The sequence below is a fragment of the Sceloporus undulatus genome, chromosome 3 (assembly GCF_019175285.1).
Source record: "Sceloporus undulatus isolate JIND9_A2432 ecotype Alabama chromosome 3, SceUnd_v1.1, whole genome shotgun sequence".
NCBI classification, from domain to species: Eukaryota; Metazoa; Chordata; class Lepidosauria; order Squamata; family Phrynosomatidae; genus Sceloporus; species Sceloporus undulatus.
Genome location: NC_056524.1, coordinates 51,528 through 59,113, shown reverse-complemented (window position 1 = coordinate 59,113; position 7,586 = coordinate 51,528). Strand labels below are relative to the sequence as shown.

The 7,586-nt window shown below is 50.9% G+C and overlaps 1 long non-coding RNA gene across 1 annotated transcript; it reads left to right on the top strand.

The window, feature by feature from the left end:
• Positions 1–564: 564 nt before the first annotated feature.
• LOC121927134 lies at positions 565–7,124 on the top strand. The gene is made up of 3 exons (XR_006103144.1): positions 565–616; positions 754–839; positions 6,986–7,124. It is a non-coding gene; the product is annotated as an uncharacterized LOC121927134 (long non-coding RNA).
• Positions 7,125–7,586: the final 462 nt, after the last annotated feature.

The following is a 7,586-nucleotide window of genomic DNA, read 5'->3' as shown; positions in this document are numbered from 1 at the left end:
GCCAAAAGTATTGATTTTTCCTATGACCTTACTGAGTTGAGGGTAAAAAGAAGGCATATAGCAAAGATAGAAAAGGAGGGAAGCAAAGGAAATAATGCCAAGAACTTCGAAAGATGCCAGCAGACAAACCGCTGTTTGTGCCGGAGCCTTAAGGCTGTATGGGAAGGGGCTCAATGCTTCCAGGACAAGATTTCGCTCTTGTCTTCACCAGGAGATGGTTCTCAAGACATCTACTATAGAAAGATAGCTAAGATATACGATATAATAATGCAATATAGTACAGTACTTACATTGCCCGTGAATAACGTTTTTTGGGCCCACTTTTGACTACATTTCCAGACTTATACAGGGTAATACGCAGTACTTGTTTTTGGCTCATCCAGACAGACGCCAACCGCTTTGCTCTTCTTCTGCTTCTTCTTTTCTATCTTTCTTCTCCTTCGTCTTCTTCACTCTCTCCGGCCGGGATTTTTTAAAGTTTGGTTGTTTTAGCTAAAACCAAGCCGTGAGTTTTCCATGCCTGCCAGAACGTATGCAAGGCCTGCCAGGGAGGGAGCAGACTTCGGAGCCAGAGACGCCATGGGCCGCTCTGGAAGGGGAAACCTGACACCGAAAGGTGTGTCATCATGTCCTCTCCCTGCACCTTTTCCCTCCTTCCTTCCTTTGTTCTGCCTCGGTTGCTGGCATTTTCCATTTGGGAGCCTGCCAGCCTCTCTGCCTTGTGGGCCACAACAACCTCCTTTTCCCTCCCAGGCAGCTGCCACTGTGTGAGTTTGCAAACCAGGGGCCAGGAAGGAAGGAAGGAAGAGGTGCCTTCTTTCTTAGGACCAGCAAAGAAAGTAAGTGGTAGGAAAGAAAAGAAACTGTGACCCGTTTCCAGCCAGAGCAGCCCCACTGGGGCAGTATTGGGCCAAAGGGAGGGCAAGGACAGGAGGAAGCCCCATGGATTCAGTGGCTCTGCTCTGCTGGGACTAGAAGGAGGGTTGGGGCAGCCCTTTTAAGCTTTATCTCTCTGCTGCCTTCCTTCCTTCCTTCCTTCCTCTCTTTGCTTTAGATTGTTGCATTTATTGCACAGTTTGAAAGGGAAGGCTTTCAAAGATGGCTGTGCCATTTTCTGACCAGACGTTTGGGGCTTTGGAAGGTGGAGGTCCAGGGAAAGTGTTTTGCAAGTTTTGTGGGTCTTTTGATAGGCCAGGCTTTGGCTTCGCTTCCGCCTTCTGTCTTCTATGGAGCCTCTCTGGTCTGGCTATGAGTTTCTCAGGGTCTCGGCGCAAAGACCAGCAGCCAGAGTTTCTTCTGGACCTTTGGTGGGAGAGAAGAGGGGAGTTTGTCCACTTTCCTGGACAGAAGTTGGACACTGCTTTTGGAGGGAGGCTCCATCAAAAGGCAGAGGCAGGAGCAAGAGCTGGCGGTGGTGGTTGTTTCATGCCTTCAGGTCTTCCCTGACTCTAAAGGCAAATCTGTCATGCCCAGGAACTGGCCAGTGCTCACCTCTGAGAGTGACCCTTGCACACTTGGGCCCCCGAACGGGGGCTTTGGGGGGCTGGGTATCGTTCAGGGAGAGGATCCACACTCTGGGAGATATTGAGTTTTGTTTGTTTGTGTGTATCGCTGTGTGTTGGGGCATGTGTGTGATGTGTGGGTTTGGGGGCCACAGGTTCCCCATCCTGGGACTGGAAGGATCCAGGCTGAAGCCCTCTGAAGCCACGGGGGTCACCAGGTGGCCTTGCTCCAGCCAGCCCCCTTCACTCTCTCTGTGCGAGACCTACCTCGCAGGGCTATTGTGGGGAGAGGGAGACCCTGCCCCATACACTGCCTTAATCCCCTTGGGAGATAAAAATGCATCTCACTGACTCATGCATTGACACTTGATTCATTCACAAATTATAGATGGGGTTCCATCATGGTTGTTGTTGTTGTTGTCGTTCTTGTTGCTGCAGTTATTTGCCATCCAGTTGACTTTGACTTGTGGTGACTCTATGGAAGAGGATCCCACAAGACCCCCAAACATCAGCTGCTCTGCTCAGATCTTGTGGCTCCTTGGTGGACTGTCCTCCGTCCTCCATCCTCCCACATTCCCCACTGCTTCCTGCTTTCCCAAGCATTGTTGCCTCTCCTAGAAGTCCTTTCCTCTCATGATTTGGCCAAAGTACGGCCGCCTCAGGTTGACCACCTTGGCTTCCAGGGAGGGTTTGGGCTTGATCTGCTCCAGGACCCATTTCTTTGTCCTTTTGGCTGCTGTCCATGGGATCCTCAGCACTCTTCTCCAGAGCTACATAATCTCAAAGGAATGGGTTTTCTTTTAATCTGCTTTCTTCACTGTCCAGCTCTCGCATTCTTAGATGGCAATGGATGGACAAAGCCATGGCTGGAACGACCCTTGCTTCAGTGTTCAGTTGTAAATCTTTACCTTTCAGGGTCTTGTCCAGTTCTTTCATAGCTGCCCTAACTCATTCCCCAGCTTCTTCTGGTCTCTTGGCTGCAGCCTCCATTCTGGTCAGTGGCTGAGCCAGACTCTCAGCCTTTCCCCAGAGCGCTCTTGAGCTGCAGGAGGGCAAATCTTGCCTGGACATTAGGAGGAACTTCTTGCAATGGCTGAGAGGGGTCGGTGGGGCCTCTCCTTCTCCGGACCTTTCTGGACACTGGTCTCAGACAGAGCAACGGATGAAGGCAGCCCCTGGGCAGCCTCTCCCGGCCGACCTTTGGCACTGTCCAGAGCAGACCCTTCCCCTGGGCCATGCCTCTGTCCAGCCATTTTGGCTTCCCTTGGCCTGCTGCCTGCCAGGCCCTCTTCCTTGGGCCACTGGGCAGAGGAGGAAGGAGTGGCCCAACCAAATGGATGGACAGACGGAGGAGAACTATGGGCCCTTTGTTCCAGGTACGGATTGCAGGGCCGGTTTCCCTAGAGACTGATGGGAGAGGCGGGTGCCACCCAGGGAGGACCTGACTCAGTTTGCCACTGGCCTCCACTCCCGTCTGTCCGTCTGGCCAGGACACAGGTGCAAATCCAGCCATTGGCAGAAATGGGGCTGGAGAGCGCCAAAGGGTGTTTGGGGATTTGGCTGCCCGAGGCTGTAGGGTTGTGCATCCATCCAAGGCTTCCCAATAGAAACAGGAGTGGCAGAGCAATGCCCCCTTGGCCACTCTGTGCCAGGAGTGTGTCCATTCCCAGAGAACACCAGGGCAAGGCCGACCCCCAGGCCCCCCTACGCCAGGCTTGCTTTCAAGACTCTGATATTTGTAGGCTGAAATCTGTGCTGGCCTTGACCACTGACTCAATGAAGCACTGACCCTACCCAGGGAAAGCAGCCCTTCTTCATGGCACATGGAGCCCCCTCTCCCAAAGGGGACCTCATGGGAGTGGAAAGTGAGAAGGAGCCACAGCAGACCCATAGGCATCCAGTCCTTGCAAGGGAAGGGGGCAGGATGCCCTGCGCCTCAAGGATAATGGCCAGCAATGTCCTTTGAGGTGGCCCAGGTGGACCCCCAGAGTTACCCTCTCTTGGCCGTGCGGCTGGACACAGGCACAATGTCTGTAGGAAGCTGGTGAAAACACATTAAAATGTCTGCAACTCCTGAGTACGGATGTGAAACACACTCCTTAATAGTTTTTTTGTGGGATTTTTGGGCTATGTGGCCACGTTTTAGAAGAGTTTCTTCCTGATGTTTCGCAAGCAGCATCTGTGGCTGGCATCTTCAGAGAATGCTTTCCTGTGTGAGCTTGGAAATGCAGGAGTGACTTGCATGTGTCTTGTTCTGTAGGCTAATGCAGAAAAGGATGAGGGATCATGATCTGCTGGGAAAGCCCCTGACTCTGAATGGTTTCCCATTGGCATTTGCTGAGTCCTGATTTTGCTATTCCTCAGGACTGGGAGCCAAATTTTGTTCACTTTAAGGGTTTCTTCTTTCCGGTTGAAATTGTCCAGTTGCTTGTGGATTTCCCTGTGCATCCTGACATGGCACTGGTTGGCATGGCCCAGAATCTCAGTGTTCTCGAACAGTATTTTATGCCCAGGATGGTTTGTGGCATGTTCTGCTACTGCTGGTTTTATTAAGGAGTATGTTTCACATCTTTACTCAGGAGTTACACACACTTTAATGGGTTTTCCAACAACTTTCTAGGCATTGTGCCATGAAAGCCTTCGACTTCACACATTCATTAATGTTTGCAAGCCTCAATGCACAAAAGTGTCTCAACACTTAGAATCCTAGAGTTAGAAGGGACCCTCAAAGGCCACCCAGTCCATCCCAATTCTGCCATGCAGGAACTCACTATCGAAACACACTCTGGGACAGATGGCCACCCAGCCTCTGTTTAAAAACCTCCAAGGAAGGAGACTCCACTACACACTGAGGAAGGAATGTGTTCCACTGTCGAACAGCCCTTACCCTCATGAAGTTCCTCCTAATGTTGAGCTGGAATCTCTTTTCCTGCAGCTTGCATCCATTCCTCCATTGTGTCCTATTCTCTGGAGCAGCAGAAAACAAGCTTGCTCCCTCCTCAATATGGCATCCCTTCAAGTATTTAAACATATCCCCTCTTAACCTTCTCAGCTCCAGGCTAAACATACCCAGCTCCCTAAGTCTCTCCTCAAAGGGCTTCATAGTTTCCAGACCCGTCACCATTTTAGTCGTCCTCCTTTGGACACATGGCTCCAGTTTCTCCACATCCTTTTTGAATTGTGGGGCCCAGAATGGGACACAGCATTATTCCAGGTGGGGCCTGACCAGAGCAGAATAGAGTGGCATTAGTATTTCCCTAGACTTCTATTGATGCAGCCTAAAATTGCATTGGCCTTTTTAGCTGCAGCATCACACTCTTGACTCATTTTCAACTTGCAGCCAAATCCCTTGCTTTCAAGCTTTGAACTCTATCTTTGGCACAGAGAAAAGTGGAAAAGCAGGTTTCAGATTGAAGAGGAGACCAGTTTCCTTGAGGAGGAAAAGCCCTGCGCTTTCTGTGGTTGAAAAGGAAGGTGTGGCCCCTTTTAACCAGTTTATTTCAGGATGGGGGTTTGTCACTTCCAATTAGGATTCCCAGAAATTGTGTGTGTGTGGGGGGGGGGGGGGAATCTCAGCGCAAAAGTCCTGACTTGAAAACGTGTGTGTCTGTTCGTGTGCATTTGTTTGTGTGTCTCTGTTCCTCACACTTCTTCTGGTGCATCTGGAAAACTATTGCAATTCCCAGCATCCCACAAAGGCAGTCTGAGGACTGTTGCGCCCATCAGCACTTGGAGGGAATTTGTGTTTTCTGTCTTTGCTTTGGCTTCTCTGTTGGCATTTTGCCCCTTCCGAAGCGAATGGAAGATTTGGTCTGCAGAGGGACCTTGGCCATTTCCCAAATGGGGAAAGCAGGTTGTTGTTGTTGTTGTTGTTGTTGTTGTTGTTTTGAAATGTGCTTTGGTTCCAGAGGAACGCATCCCCCCTCCGTTCCATTTCTTGAGCTCAACCAAATCACAGCTTGCATTTTTCTTGCATGGTTTGCAAAAGGTAGAAGGAAGTGGCAAAAAAAGAAGAAGAGGAGGAGGAATGAAAGGGAAGCTTCCAGATTTCCCCAATGATTGTGGTCTTTGTTTGGAGGCTGGAAGGGAGCCAGGGGCCAAAGGGCCAAGGGCTGGCATTTTTCTCTGGTTTCTCTGGACGCAAACAGGGTGGCTCTCATGGCACTCTTGCGCCATTCTTTCAGGATCAGGACCTTCGTGCCAATTGCCAACCGGATGCTTGCTGGGTGCTCCTCTCCATTGCCCTGTTCCTCCATCCCATCTCAACCTATGAGGACCTCTTGGATTGTGGCCTCTTCCAACTCTGATTCTGTCATTTTCCATAGGGTTTTCTTAGGCAAGGAGCCTCAGAGGAGGTTTTGCCCGTTCCTTCCTCTGAAATCCAAGCCTGCAGCACCTGGGATTCCTTGGCGTTCTCCCATCCAAGTGATAACTAGGGCTGTCCCTGCTTAGCCCCCAAGATCGGAGAGGATGCGACGGTGCCTTTGCATTTGCCCCAATCTTGGGACACACTTGGGAATGGTCAGACCCTTTTGGGAGGGGGGATCCATCTAGGCCAGGATGGTCCCCTCGGACCTGGAGATCCCTAGAGAGGTGGGAAGGATCGTGGTCTTTTTGAATTGGTGGCTTCCCCGCCGGATCCATGGGGCCCTTCACCCCCATCATCCCCAGCCAACATAGAGGGACCGCTGTGTTTCAGTTAATGGTATCTTAATAGGGCAGCTTTTGTTATCTTATAAAGGTTTTGCAAGACCATTGTTGCACTTAATTTTAATCTTTGCTGTGAGCCACTTTTGGGTCCCTTTTGGGGAGAAGGGCAGGATATAAATAAAATAAATGTTAAAGCCAGCGTTAAAAGCACAAAAGCAGTGCGATGCAGAGTCCGAATGGGAAGGAAGGAGTTCTGGATTTGAAACCTGACCCGGCATGACTTCTGGCCGGATGGACCAGGCTCCAGCCATTTCACCGCTGTTGCTGCTTCTTCTGCTGGAAAGGGCCCCTGGAAGGCCAACAGGTCCAGCCCCATTCTGCCATGCAGGAATGCATTGCTAAAACACCCTGAGAGACGGCCATCCAGCCCCGGCTTCGAATCCTGCAGCGGAGGGGAGGCCTCCACCTTCCAAGGGAGTCTATTTTGCGTTCGGACAGAAAAGGCTTGTTGACTGGATCCTTGGGGTTGGGGTCTTCTTTCCAGGGAATTGAATCTGTTTGTGCCAATGGGTCCTGTCTGGTGCTCTTTAGGTGTGTTGCCTGGAAACCCAGCTAGCGGTTCTCAATCTTGGGTCCTCCAGGTGTTTTGGACTTTAGCTCCCAGAATCCTCAGGCATTGGTCATGCTGGCAGGGGCTGCTGGGAACTGAAGTCCAACCCCCCCCCCCCCCCGTGACCCAACCCTGAGAATCACCAACGTAAAGGGTCCGATTCAGAGGAAGGTGGCCGCTTTGGGGCTGCTTTTGAAGTTCGGTCTCTGGTTTCTCGTTCCAGTTCTCTTGCAAAAGACCCCCGTCTCCCAAGCGCCAAGGAGGGTCTGTCTGCCGCCGTGCCGCCCCCCATCCTTCCACGCCTGAAGTTGCCGGACAGCCAGGATCCCCCCCAAGTGCCTTCGAAGGCGGCCCCTGTCTTCTCGCACCAGGACCTCGGTGAGTGTCTTCGACACATATAAAACTTGTTTAATTCAACCCATTTCCTTTTTGCTGCTTAGATTTCAAACTTGGTACCGTATTTTCCGGTGTGTAAGACGACCCCCAACTTTCCCAGTTCAAATACAGAGTTTGTGATATACTTGCCATCTAAGGCTACCTCTCTTCCAACGCACACCAAATACAAGTTTAAAAAACCATCAGATTTGGGTTCAATATGGTAGTAATTTTAATTCAGATGGTTATGACATGCAGCTGCTTAGCAGGAAAACTGTCACTTAGCCAACACTGAGCCAGGGCAGTCAAAGCGGTCTCAAAGTGGATGGTTTCTGCAGTGTGTTTTGAACCATAGTCCAACACTGGAGCCTCTGCACCAGCCTGACCTTTCTGACAGCAATGCTGAGAGGATAAAATACTGTGTTAACTGTTGAGTCCCTGAAGCAAAA